Below are 14,790 nucleotides of genomic sequence, written 5' to 3'. Positions count from 1 at the left end.
TGAAATCATTCCTTTTGATGCACACCTTACCACCTGGGACCAGTATCCTGTCTTCTTCCCTCAGGAATCACCTTGGGAAGTGGCTGCAGTCTGATGGCTGGTAAAGAGCAGGTTTCTTTAGGGCTCACCATGAGAAATGGCTCCAGTCTGATGACTGCCAGAAAGCAGGTATTGTTTTCCTTCCCAAGTTTCCTTAGGGCTTACTGTGGGGGGTATTTGCTCTTTGATGGCTGCTAGAAAGCAGGTATTCTTCTCTTTCCCGAGTTTCCTCAGGGCTTACTGTGGGGAATGGCTGCAGTCTGATAGCTTCTAGAGAGTAGGAGGGGAACCTGGGTCCCCATTGAGATCATCTCAGCAGAGACAGCAAGCATATCCTGTGACTCCAGACAATCTTCCAACATTCAGGGTTAGCGTTCAGCCTGCAGGATCCACAGCCATCAGCTCAGCCACCATGCTCTGCACTTAGTTGCTATATAGCCCTGAAATTTACAGTGCAGGAGGCCCTCTAAAGGTGGCATCCTTTTCAGCAAACTCTCAGTCACACTCTCCAAGCCCAACCCAGCCCCAGCTTTGCTGAGAGGGTCTCACTGGGGATGCAAGTTCCCCCTCCTGTACTCCCACATTCCATACCCGAGTGAGGAGATGGCAGGGGCTGGGGGCACAATGCCTCCAAGCATGTAGGGAACAAGTTCTCACATCCTCTCTTGTGGTCCATCCTTGGGAGCACAGTCTCATGTCACTTCTAGAGGCAGGGGACCCCTAGCTCAAGCACTCTCTCTAGGGGACATAAGGCATGAGCACTAACAGAGGAAACCCCGAATAACCTGCTTAAGCTGGAAGACTAGTTCCTGGGATGTGACATAAAGTCAGAAAGTAGCTTCTCGGTGGGACTGGCCTTCTCCAGACCTAGCCTGGAGATAGAAACAGTGAACTAAGGGCCCTAAGCTGGGGCAGCCACACAGTGTCTCTTGACAGCCCTGTGGAGACTGTGTGGCCAGAGGGACCACAAGCCTGCACTCACCCAGAGGACAGCCTCTGGGAGGTCTGTGACAGACCAAAGTGACCATGAGTGTGCACTCACACAGCAGACAGCCTTTGAGAGGTCTGTGACAGGCCAGAGTGACCACAAGCCTTCATTCACCCAGTGGACAGCCTCTGAGAGGTCTGTGACAGGCCAGAGTGACCACAAGCCTTCATTCACCCAGTGGACAGCCTCTGAGAGGTCTGTGACAGGCTAGAGTGACCATGAGCCTGCACTCACCCAGCAGACAGCCTCTGAGAGGTCTGTAACAGACCAGAGTTACCATGAGGATGCATTTGCCCAGCAGTGAATTCCTGTCTGGAGAATCCCATGGACAGAAGAGTATGGTGGTCTACAGTCCATGGGGTTGCAAAGAGTCAGACATGAGTGAGCATGCACAGGTGAAACAGAAATGGACTCATGGACAGAGAGAATATACTAGTGTTCTCTGAGGTGGAGGGGGTGGTGGAGGGATGGAGTAGGAGGTTGAGATGAGCAGATGTAGCTCTTTATAAATAGAGTGGATAAACAAGGTTCTACTGTATAGCAGAGAGCAATACTCAGTATCCAATGATAAACCATAAAAGAATATTTTTAAAAATAATGTATATATGTGTATAAGTATATCCCTGAGCTGTGCTGCAGAAATTAACACATGTAAACCAACTATACTTCAAAAATTAAAAAAAAAATCCTGATTATTAAAAAAAAAAAAACAGACCCTAGCCAATTACAACAGATACTCAACCCAGGAGCACAGCATCCTGAGTAGTCAGAACATGGACCAACCAGTCAGAAGAGGGGCCGACAGGAGACGGGATCTCAGAGTGGCCCACAGGCTGGCTGCGAGCCTTGGGCGCCCTAAGCCATGAGTGTCGCTGGAGAAAATGAAAATTTTACCAATATGACTCCTCCTCCAGCTCAAAATGAAGTGGCTCTGCTTCCCCTGACCCCTTAACTGAAGGGGCCCTGGGATGCCCTGGCTTGGTGCTGGGACCAGGAATGTACTGGTCAGATCCCAATCCAGGGGAGGTCTGTGAAGGCAGCTCTGTAGCACGGTAAGCCAGGATGAGCCAGGATGAGCACAGCAGCTCATCCCATCCCTCAAGATCAGACAAAATAGCACCCAGGAGGCCAGAAAGTGTTCTAATGGAGGGAGGCCCCCCATGTTCGGTACCTCTGCTCTCTGGCTGAGGCCCAGCGCTAACCCCCCTGTGCCGGTCTGCAGCACATTCTGCACACATCCTGACAGCTCAGTTGCTGAGCTCCAAGATGAAGGTTTGTGATTGCAGCCATGCCCACAAGCATCAACAGCACCGACCACCTGGCTTTTGGCCCAACTGCGAGGTCCAGCTGAGACCAGTGGACATGTTGTCAGCTGTGCTCTAGAGTGGCCCTTGTGTCACCAGTAAATGGTAGTATCACAATGCAGGCCAGCGGGACTCAGCCTGGAGGATTGCTAGAATCAGCAGGGACACTGACCATGAACACTCCCAGTCCTGGGCCAGGCAGTGACCCGAACAGGCAGACAACTGAAGAGAGCAGAGTTCATGGCACAGACAAGGTATAGCCATCCCTAGGCAAGGAAGGGGCCCCATCTCAGGGGGAGCTCTTGGGATCCCCAGCTTAAGCATAAAGACGCTTCAGTCACAGGTGTTGGGAACAGACTTGGAGACTCTTTTAAGTCATGCAGGGCAGGACATGCAGGTGAGTTAAGGCCAGAGGGAGTTTACTGTAAAAAAAACAGAATGTCTGGGGGAACAGACGGGCTTGAGTGGAGCTGAGCCCAAGGGGCTGGGAGTCTGGGCTTAGAAACCCTGTATGCCACTCTCCTGTTTCTGCCTCCTAATCTACTTAACACCCACTCTGCAGCCTGAAGCCATCTGTCCTGTGCATCTCCACACTCAGACTGTCCACTCATTCACAGATATTTGTTCAGCACCTGCCTCTGGCCAGGTCGTGTTCCAGGCACGGGACAGCCAAGAGGAGACAGACAATAACCCCAGTCCTTGGGGAGTAGAAACTCTACCAGAGGCCAAATACACTCCTCCTGTGGCCAAGCCCCGGCCTCACCCTCCTCAGCCCACCGGCCGGCCCTGCTGGAGCTCTGGCCTCCAGACACAGTTCCGTCTGAACATTCCCCCTCCTCCAAGAAGGCGCCTCTCTGGACTCACCACCCATCAGCCTCTGCCACCCCGTGCCCTGTGTCCTTCTCAGCACATAACACCATCTGAAATGGCCTTCCTGACACCTACATTGCCTCAGTGTACCTGGCAATGTCACATCCTCAGTGAAGGAAGGTCCCAGCTGCCTTCACGCCCTTTCTGTTGAGTTCCCACCACAGATTCCCATCACGGAGGCCTGGAAGGACTCTCCAGACAAGTGTGGAGCAGGGGCTTGGTGGGGCCCGAGAGGGTGGATTCACCTGGGCCACTCAAGTGATCAGGGTAGGCAGGGACCTCCCAGCACTGGCTGGGACCTGGACAGCAGGTAGACCAGCTTCCTTCTCCCTGGGACCACGAGGGGACAAGTCTCTCATCACTGCTTAGGGTCATGGCTGCCCAGAAGGACTGTCAGTTTCATGGTACTGAGCACCCTGTGTGCTGTTATACGTTTTACCTGTGTGATCTCAACTCCCTCAGATTGAACACTTTGGGCTACACACTTGGAAGAGTCAACAGGAGTGGTTTAGGGTCACTTGAGGTAACACAATCCAGAGACAGAAGGCCCCACCACCTGCCAGAAGGCCTAGGGACAACACCAGGAAGGGAGCTCCTCATCTCCTCCTCGGCATCTCATGTCTTCCTTGACATGAGTCGTGCCCCCCTGGTGCCTGGGGGGCTGCTGTGCCTCCAGCATCACATCACACAGTCAGAAGGGGGTGGGAGAAGGAGGGCAGACCCAACAGCAGAGCAGTGCTTTGTTCCCAGGAGCCTGAAGGTGCTGTGTGGCAGCTACCATGTGGGGATCACCTGGTGAGCATGGCAAGGCTGGCCCTGGAGCTATTAGGCTGGATCCTCTGCCTGGCCTCCTCTTAGTCAGCCTGCTGCCCTCTCAGGTTCCAGGTGAAGCCCACAGGATGGGCAGGGACCCTGGTGAGGCCACAGAAGCAACTGTGGTGATGACCTGCCCTGCGCCCTCCCAGGACTAGGTTCCCTCTTGGGGCAGAGAAGGCATCAGGGCTCTAGACAGAGGAGGTGACAGGCAGCCACCAAAAAAGGTTTGATTCTTGTCTTTGGTAGCTTGCTTCTGACATTTGAGACTATAATACTGGAGTGGGTTGCCATGCTGTCCTGAGGGGATCTTCCCAACCCAGGGATTGAACCCAGGACTCTTGCATTGCAGGCGCATTCTTTACTATCTGAGCCACCAGGGAAGTCCAAGAATACTGGAGTGGGTATCCTGTCCCTTCTCCATGGGATCTTCCCAACCCAGGAATCGAACCAGAGTCTCCTGCATTGCAGGTGGACTCTTTACCAGCTGACCTAACCAGGGAAGCCCACAAGAGAAGGTTGCAAAGTGAAAATGACAAGCCCGTCAACAATGCTCACCCCAGACATGGTCCTGGGATCACTCTTCTGGGTCCCACACCAAAAGGTGTTCCAGCACACAGCCCCTCTGCACCTCAGCTTCAGCCTCTTGGACACGGGAACTCTCACAGCTGCACCTTGAGCCTGTGCTGGTGAAGAGGCGAGAGAACCCTTCTAAAGGAGTGAAAGCTGCTGCAGATTCAAACCACAAAGCTACATTGCCCCTCCCCTGGGTTACCAACTGGTACTCACCGCTCAACTTACACCACCAATCAGCTCACTCTCTGCACTCAGCTGCACAGCTGCCAGTGTGCAGAAGTGCGGATTATTTAAATGTCCCTAGTGGTGGAAGTATGCTTCTTTTTGGTCCTGTCCCCATGTTGTTGTTCTAGAGAAGGCAATGGCAACCCACTCCAGTACTCTTGCTTGGAAAATCCCATGGATGGAGGAGCCTGGTAGGCTGCAGTCCATGGGGTCGCTAAGAGTCGGACACGACTGAGCGACTTCACTTTCGCTTTTCACTTTCATGCATTGGAGAAGGAAACGGCAACCCACTCCAGTGTTCTTGCCTGGAGAATCCCAGGGATGGGGGAGCCTGGTGGGTTGCTGTCTCTGGGGTCGAACAGAGTCGGACACGACTGAAGCAACTTAGCAGCAGCAGCAGTAGCAGCAGCAGCCATGTTGTTGTTCAGTTCCTCAGTCAAATCCGACTCTTTGCGACTGCATGGACTGCAGCACGCCAAGCCTCCCTGTCCATCACCAACTCCCGGAGTTCACCCAAACTCACTTCCACCGAGTTGGTGATGCCATCCAAACATCTTATCAACTGCCGTCCCTTCTCCTCCCACCTTTAATCTTTCCCTGCATCAGTCTTTTCTGATGAGGCAGTTCTTCACATCATGTAGCCAAAGTATTGTAGCCTCAGCTTCAGCATCAGTACTTCTAATGAATATTCAGGGTTGATATTCTCTAGGATGGACTGGTTGGATCTCCTTGCAGTCCAAGGGACTCTCAAGAGTCTTCTCCAATACCACAGTTCAAAAGCATCAATTATTTGGTGCTCAGCTTTCTTTATAGTCCAACTCTCACATCTGTACATGACTACTGGAAAAACCATAGCTTTGACTAGACGAACCTTTGTTGGCAAAGTAATGTCTCTGCTTTTTAATATGCTGTCTAGGTTGGTCATAGTTTTTGTTCCAAGGAGGAAGCATCTTTGAATCTCATAGCTGCAGTCACCATCTGCAGTGATTTTTAAGGCTCCAAAAATAAAGTCTGTCACTGTTTCCAATGTTTTCCCATCTACTTTCCATGAAGTGATGGGACCGGATGCCACGAACTTACGTTTTCTGAATGTTGAGTTTTAAGCCAGCTTTTTCACTCTCCTCTTTCACCTTGATCAAGAGGCTCTTCAGTTCCTCTACATTTTCTGCCATAATGGTGATATAATCTGCATATCTGAGGTTACTGATATTTCTCCCAGCAGTCTTGATTCCAGCTTGTGCTTCATCCAGCCCAGTGTTTCTCATGATGCATATAAGCATATAAGTTAAATAAGCAGAGTGACAACATACAGCCTTGACATACTCCTTTCCCAATATGGAACCAGTCTATTGTTCCATGTTCGGTTCTAACCGTTGCTTCCTGACCTGCATACAGGTTTCTCAGGAGGCAGGTAAGGTGATCTGGTATATGAATCTCTAACTGTTTGTTGTGATCCACACAGTGAAAGGCTTTTGTATAGTCAACAAAGCAAAAGTTTTTGTGGAATTCTCTTTCTTTTTCTATGATCCAACGATGTTGGCAATTTGATATTTGGTTCCTCTGCCTTTTCTAAATCCAACTTGAACGTCTGGAATACCCTGGTTCCATTCCTGGGTTGGGAAGATTCCCTGGAGAAGGGATATGCTACCCACTCTAGTATTCTTGGGCTTCCCTGCTGGCTCAGCTATTAAAGAATTTACCTGCAGTGTGGGATACCTGGGTTTGATCCCTGGGTTGGGAAGATCCCCTGGAGTAGGGAATGGCTACCCTCTACAGTATTCTGATCTGGAGAATGCCATGGACTATAAAGTCCATTGAGTCATAGACAGTCGAACTGAGCGACTTTCACTTTATAGCAATGGTTAAAGGGCAGAGTTGTTGATAAGGATTAGGGTGTTCATTGGAGGGACTGACGCTGAAGCTGAAACGCCAATATTTTGGCCACCTCATGCAAAGAGTTGACTCATTGGAAAAGACTCTGATGCTGGGACGTATTGGGGGCAGGAGGAGAAGGGGATGACAGAGGATGAGATGGCTGGATGGCATCACCGACTCGATGGGCATGAGTTTGAGTGAACTCCAGGAGTTGCTGATAGACAGGGAGGCTTGGCGTGCTGCGATTCATGGGGTCGCAAAGAGTCGGACATGACTGAGCGACTGAACTGAACTGATTGTGATCCACACAGTCAAAGGCTTTGGCATAGTCAAAAAAGCAGAAATAGATGTTTTTCTGGAACTCTCTTGCTTTTTCGATGATCCAGCGGATGTTGGCAATTTGATCTCTGGTTCGTCTGCCTTTTCTAAAACCAGCTTGAACATCTGGAAGTTCACAGTTCACGTATTGCTGAAGCCTGGCTTGGAGAATTTTGAGCATTATTTTACTAGCATGTGAGATGAGTGCAATTGTGCAGTAGTTTGAGCATTCTTTGGCATTGCCTTTCTTTCGGATTGGAATGAAAACTGACCTTTTCCTGTCCTGTGGCCACTGCTGAGTTTTACAAATTTGCTGGCATATTGTTCAAAGGTAGAAAGCCTTAAAGAAGAATCAACAGAAGCCCTCCTCCCACCCAGGTGCCCCATCTTTCCATATCAAAGAAAAGTGAAAGTGTTATTTGCTCAGTCGTGTGGGACTCTTTGTGACCCCATGAACTACAGCCCACCAGGCTCCTCTGTCCATGGGATTTTCCAGGCAAGAATACTGAAGTGGGTTGCCATTTCTTTCTCCAGGGGATCTTCCCAACCCAGGAATCCAACCTGGGGTCTCCTGCATTCCAGGCAGATTCTTTACAGTCTGAGCCACCAAGGAAGCCCAGATCTGCATGAAATGTCCTCACAAAATATGTACCTTTCTATTTCATCCCTCCCTTCCTTCCTCTTATGCTTCCCTCCAGAGATTTTTTTTTTACAATACACATACAACACACATACAACATTTTATAGAAACGTATTTTCTCTCATCCTGATTTTTTGCACAAATGGTAAAGTACTCTATGTACTATTCTGCACTTTTTTCCCTTAAGATTATGACCTGGAGAGCTTGCCAGATCAGTAGAAAATTGCATTTTCTCCTTCTAGCCAAACAGCATTTCATTAGAGTACCATTGTTTGCTGGACATTTCAAGTGGCTGCTTCCAATCTTTTGCAATTACAACGTGGCAGTGAGTAATTTAGTGCCACACAGCTCTAACAGGTATCATTTGCAGGGTGATTGCCCCACAGTGGAACTGCTAGGTCAGAGGGTATCAGGCTGGTACTGATAGGCTGTGCCAGTCTGCCCTCCATAAGGACTGTGCCAACTTTAATTTAAATAACCTCTGTTATTCCTGTTAATTAAAAACAAATACATTCAATTTCCTTAAGAATATTTCAACCTCATAGAAACAGAGCCTACAGAGGGCAAAGAACCACTGTGAACAGCCCAGTGAACAGTCTCCATAAAGCCTCTGGAAGGACCTTGTTTAGGTCTGAAAGACCTTGTCACAGTCTCTCCACCCACCCCTCTCTGCTTGTCTGTTTCCCTCCACCTCACCCTCCAGGCTGGAGCTGCACGTCCCCACCACACCAACTGACTGACATCCCCACTGGAGATGGAGGAAGGGGCAAGCATTCATCTGCATGGCAACTCAACCCAGAAGGGCCCGTGCTCAGGGCGTCAGAGCAGCCAGGTGTGCAGGGCAGTTGGTGCATGGAGCTGGTGTCTACCCTCAACCATGACACATGAGACCTGGCAAGGCCTCGGCCAGCAGGGATGTGCAGAAGACAGAGGCAACGCCAGGACAGGGCTGAAGGTAAAGATGGTGGGCTGTGCTGGTCACAAAGAAAGGGAAGCTGTGGTCTAGCCACTCACACCTCTGTCCCTCTCCTTCCATTCTGGGTGCTGCCTGGTGCCGTCTATGCATGATGCTAGAAATATGCCCCTAACACTGGAAAACCAGGAGAGTTCAGAGAGAAATCTGGATGTTTGGTTCCTCGCAAAAACACCTGCTGACCCTGGGCCCACAGACACAAAGGAGCCGGTTTCCCTGGTCCCACCACTCCCTGGTAACTGTACCCCAGCCTGCCTTGGAGCCATCTCAGCATGCCGTTCGGCACTGACCTAAAGCTCTGGACACATCCTCCTCCCACGGGCCCTCCATCATTCCTGGGCTGAACAGCCGTCTGTCTCCCTGTCAGGCGGGACACCATGGCAAAAAACTCCACATAACCTCTGCCTGCTCTGGTGCCACAGTCAAAAAGCAAGCAGCTCAGGTCCCAGGGCTGCTGATTTACAAACCCAGGCCACAAGCCTGCACCCGCCTGCACCTTGCCCCACGAGGGAGGAGGCAGGTGTTCGCTGAGCGAGGACTTGTTCCATTAGCAGCTCATTCAACCAGGTGTGCAGGGCCAGCACTGGGGTCTCCTCCCCACACATGGGGGACTGTCTTTAGTGATAATATTCAATGAGACCAGAGACCTGACATGGTCTGCAGAATCAGCACCTCCCCGCCGGGCAAAGGTAGTACCTCGCTCAGCGAGGAGAGTCCACAAAGCTTCAGGCTGAAGACTGCCTGGACTGAACCTGGACAGTCCAGAAAAGGTACCCATCCCACCCATGACCCATTGTGATGCCACACACACACTTCCCACCTTCGTGGCCTGCTGACTTTCCGTTCAGCTGTGCCCATGACTTTGGTCCTCCAGGAGCTGAATTTATATTCTGAAAGAAGGAAGGGAATGAGAACAGGGCCAGCTCAGCGGGCTGCTGTCTATGCCCAGACCATGTTGGAGCAAGGTGACCCAAGGCTACACTGCTGTACCCACTACCACCAGCCGGGCAGGACCCAACCACATGTGCTTGCCACATAGCCTTCCACTCAGGAAGCACCTTGTTCTCAGGAACCACTGGGCACATGAAAGATGCAGAGAAGGCCAGAGGGCAAGCAGCCAACCCAGGGTCACACCCTGGAATATGTGCCCCCACAGAGCTCCTTTGTCTTGCTCCAGGGACAAGACCAAACCCCAACTCCAGTGTGTGCCTTAAAAACTGTGCCACTGCAAAGAGAACACACGTGTGGGAAAGTGGACATGCCTGCTGTGTTGCTGGCCAACCCAGCATCACTTCCCATGGCTACTGTCATACTCCAAGGCCCAACTCTGCAAGCCCAGCCTTCTGTTCCCCCATCATCTGGGCTCGCCAGCTCGGCACACCTTTGCCATAAGCTCCCTACATGCAGGCCAGGTGCCAGGCACACTGGAGTCACCTGGGTTAGACACCGAGCTAGGGAGGGAGTACCCAGACTTGTCCCCACCCTGCCTGGGTCCAAAGCCCCTTCAAATCCCCAGCCACTGAGCTCATCTGCCTCTCCCAGCAACATGCCTTAATAACTGAAGGTAAAGATACAGAAAACCGAGCTGACACAGCAGGACGTCTTATCACTCACTGGACTGCATCCCAGATCAAATAATTCCCTCCTCCCATCCTCCCCCCAGCTGCCACCTCCACACACACTCAGGGCAGATGGTGGTTTCTCTAGCCTCCAAGGCAGAGCTGACCAGGAGCAACCCATTTATGACAGACTCTCCCTGAGTAGCCTGGAATGCCCACAGGCCCTGATGGGGCTGAACAGATGGGGGTGGGGGGTGGGCCACCAGATCAGGAGGCAGAGGCCCCGGGTCACTGTTATCCCACACCCACCCCTTGGGGTCTGCAGTCACAGGACCCCTGGCCCTCACCCACCAAGGGCACTAAACTGGAAGAGAAGGCCTACGGAGCCAGCCAAAGAAGGCTTAATTACTATGCCCAGAGTCAAACTGCCTCTGAGATGAGGTTTCAAAGTTGGCAAACACTGGGGGTCTCTTCCCCTCACCATCGCTGCAGGACAGGAAAGCCAGGAAGAGCCAGACACAGGGGCCACAGGCCGACTCCAGGACAGAGCCTGACCCAACTCCCGACAGTCCCACAGCACCCGTTCTCCCCAGGAGGCCAGGCCCTGCATGATGGGGACACAGTGAGCTCATCTCTAACAGGCTTGCAGAGGTAGCTCTGACATAGAGCCAGGGCTGCAGAAACAACCAAGACCCCTTAACTGCACTCAGTTTCAAATCTGGGCAAGAGACACAAACTCCATGCTACCCACTAATCCACAGGCCCCAGTGGACTTAGGCTGGTGAACATGGACTCACACACATGTGGATTTTTTTCTTCTTCTTTTCCTTTGATTTAAAAGCGCAGTTCAGTGTTGGCTGAAGGAAGGTGTCCCTCTGGCAAAGCCATGAACTTTTCCCACAGAGTGGTTCTTTTCTAGAGAGCCATCGAGTGCCCAATATCTGTCCAGATTTCTAGCTACCAGCTGCTGGCCTCTGTAACGCACAGACGCTGACGGACCAAGTACAATATGAGCTCTTGATTAAATCATGCCTTTCTGTTTAGAGCGGTGTCGGAAATGCATTGACGAATGAAGAAGTAGAGCTCGTAAGTCCACAAAGCATATTCTGAGAAACACTAGTCCCCACAGATAGTCTACTAAAAGACATTTCCAAGGACAAGTAAATTTGGGGACTGCAGTCCACAGTCTCCTGCCCCTGGAGACACAGGACACATCAGCATACTGAAGACACAGAGAGAAAGTCTGACACTAAGAAAACCCAGTGAAGGTGCCTGCTTTGTTTTGTTTTCCAACCTCACCAGACTGTTGAACCTCCTATGGCCTAACACTTGCTGTCTCCTTATGTCCCTGATCTAGCATGCAGCTTCCCCGGTGACTCACTTCAAGCTAAGCCAACAGGAATCCAACTAGGCATCTACATTATATCCTGAATCTGGGGTCTTTCTTGAAGGACCCTCTTCAGGTTAGCCTCTGGAACAAATAGGTCACACTTTTCGGGGACAGGGTCCCCAGCACCTACCTCCTGACTGAACAACTGTGTCGGCCTCTGCAAATTGGAGACAGATTTCTGCAAACCCGGCTGTGGCAGCAACTCCGGTGGCTGAGAGACCGCCGCACTGGAACTGGACAAAGGCAAGACACATGTGAGGATCAGACAGGCCATGGCCACCAGGTCCCTCAACATTCTGACCTCCTCTGGCAGATAAAAATACCTCCCCCTGGCAGACTCCTAGGCTGGCCAAGAGAATGAGAAACTGGACAACATGTGAGGTCTGCTCACTGACCCCTAACAGGACGGCCAGCCCTCTGCCTTCCTGCAGAGTCTTCTGCTTGCAAAGACTGAAAGCTCACTGTGAACAGCAAACAGGTGGACAACAAAGTGACGGAAGATCTGCCATGAGGGCAGCTACAACAGTGGGTGGAAGGGGCTCTGATTCTCACTCCTGACCAAGGGTTCACAGCTCTTCGGGCCGACCACTCCAAAACAGGAGACTTTTTTTTTAACCTTCTTTTGGTTTATGAAAAAAAAAAAAACATGCTCAAGCTAAAAATAAACACATACAGCACAGAATGTGTCTCACCACCTCATCCTCCGGAGAGAAACTCAAGCAGATTTTTTTCTACACATCAGCATAGTATTTTTTAACACAAATGGGGTAACACCACACAAACACCTCAGTAACTTGTGTTTTACTCAATCCCTGACATCTTTCTATGACAACACATGTGGATCCACCACTTTCTTCTAATGACACAGGTGGATGGCCTAGAATGTGTCAATCTCCAGATTCTCTTCCATGACAGATAAAACCACAACGAACTTTTCTGTGGACTTCTCTGTGCACACTGTGTGTAAGCAGTCCCACAATCTAAGTTTTCAGAAGCAGGACAGCTGGATTGAAAGACGTTTTAAAGTTTACAAGATTCTGTGGGGCTGCCCTCCAGCAAAGGTGCCTTATTTTTTTTTTTTTTTTTTTTTGAGTGATCAACACGAAAGGGTTCTGAAGGAAGGTTTCTGCCGACTTGCAGACGTCTGGTCACACTTAGTTTTCAACCTTCTACCCGACAAGCTTCAAGGAGGACAGTGATCGCCTGGCCAAAACCCCATCCAGTGCTGGCAGTTCATCTATGTGAATCCAAGATTTACTCAACCCAGGCATCACCACGGGTGAAGGCAAGGGACACTCTTCTCACATCACCTTCTACCTGAAATAGATGCTTCCATGTGACATCACTTCTGGGTTCTCCAAACACAGAGTCCCAGCAAGTGAGGTCCCCAAACTTGGCCACCTCCCTGACCACCAGGGAGGGAGCAGCAGAGATGCAGCACCAGCTGCCAGCAACGTTTTTCACCTCTTGCTGGCAAACAAGCTTCAGCACACCGGCCTCGTTCAAGTTGCCTCATGTTATGCCGACGGTGCGTTAAGACTGGATAAAAGGAGGGAGCAAGATGTGGTCCTCTCTCTAGAACTAGCAGTAGTAGAGGCATCTCACTGCTTATACGGAAACATGTAGCATCAGTTTCATTAGAGGCTGCAGTGTCTGCGACTGACAGGAATGATGACAGTAACACTAACATCTGCCATCCACCAGGCCCTGTGCCAGGCCCCATGCCAAGCACATGACCATGTCCTCTCATCCATTTCCTGTAGATGCCTCTGGAGCCAAGGGTTATTTGTACTTCACAGGAGGACACTGATGGTCAGAAGTCAATGGTTTCCCAGCTTCCACAAAGCTAATAAACAGCCTGGCTAGAAATCACACTGCTGCTGCTGCTAAGTCGCTTCAGTCGTGTCCAACTCTGTGCGACCCCATAGACGGCAGCCCACCAGGCTCCCCCGTCCCTGGGATTCTCCAGGCAAGAACACGAGTGGGTTGCCATTTCCTTCTCCAATGCATGAAAGTGAAAAGTGAAAGTGAAGTCATTCAGTCATGTCTGACTCTTAGCGACCCCATGGACTGCAGCCTACCAGGCTCCTCCATCCATGGGATTTTCCAGGCAAGAGTACTGGAGTGGGGTGCCATTGCCTTCTCCAGAAATCACACAGCAGTGTCTGATTCTACAAGTCACACTATACCATGAATCGTGACGATCCCTACACAGACTGTTAGGAAATGTTTACAATTTTCAGTTATTACTGATCAATCACCTGGCTGAATTATCTGTTCATTCTCTACATCTTGTCTGAAGGAAATGGAGGAAGCTTTGGGCCATTTTCAATTAGAGAAAAGGACCCTGGTTGGCAGGCCATGATCTGGACCACCTTTACTTTCTGGGTCCAGAGTATCAGCAGCCAGACCTCAGAGACACAGGGCACAAAGGTGGACGAGGCCAGACTGCTCCATTTCCACTGTCTTCACATGGCCTCTGTGTGTGTTCACATGGCTTTCTTATAAACATACCAGTCATTGGATTACAGCCACCATAAACAGTGTGACCTCATCTTAACTAATCACATCTGCAAAACCTTAATTCCAAATCAAGTCACATCCACAAGTTCCAGGAATTGGGACATCAACATCTTTTTCGGGAGGACACAATCCAACTGACAGCCACCCTCCACCACCTCCCACTTCGCTCTGAGCACAAGCCCTCAGCATGTCTCCTGAGGCCTCCACATCCAGTCCCTGTCAGCTCTTGGGCCCTGTTCTGCTGCTCTCCTCTTCACCCACTCTGCTCTGGCCACACTGGTCTCCTCACACTCCCAAACCTCCCTCAAGTCTTCACTTTGTCTCTGTTTCACAACAAAGCCAACCCCGACCACGCAGTTGAAAATGGAAAACCACTCCTCCAAGCGCTCCCTCTTTTCCTGCTGCACTTCCGGCCAGGGATCTCACCACCTTTCCATAGGCTACCTAGTGTAGTTGTTTTTTCGTTTCTTGACAGTCTCCCCTGGCTGGAATGGAACCTCCATGCAGGACTGGAAAGGTGTCCAGCAAAAAATGTTCCTTCAGTTACTGAATAAATAGAACTACTATCAGATCATAACAGATCAGTCGCTCAGTCGTGTCCGACTCTTTGCGCCCCCATGAATCGCAGCACACCAGGCCTCCCTGTCCATCACCAACTCCCGGAGTTCACTGAGACTCACGTCCATCAAGTCAGTGA

The 14,790-nt window shown here is 50.7% G+C and overlaps 1 pseudogene; it reads right to left on the bottom strand.

The window, feature by feature from the left end:
• Positions 1 to 14,790, bottom strand: part of LOC782844 (protein PRRC2B-like) — a 59,758-nt pseudogene that overhangs the window by 25,288 nt on the left and 19,680 nt on the right.

Source organism: Bos taurus, chromosome X (genome assembly GCF_002263795.3).
Source record: "Bos taurus isolate L1 Dominette 01449 registration number 42190680 breed Hereford chromosome X, ARS-UCD2.0, whole genome shotgun sequence".
Classification (NCBI taxonomy): Eukaryota; Metazoa; Chordata; class Mammalia; order Artiodactyla; family Bovidae; genus Bos; species Bos taurus.
This window is presented reverse-complemented; position numbering and strand designations above follow the sequence as displayed.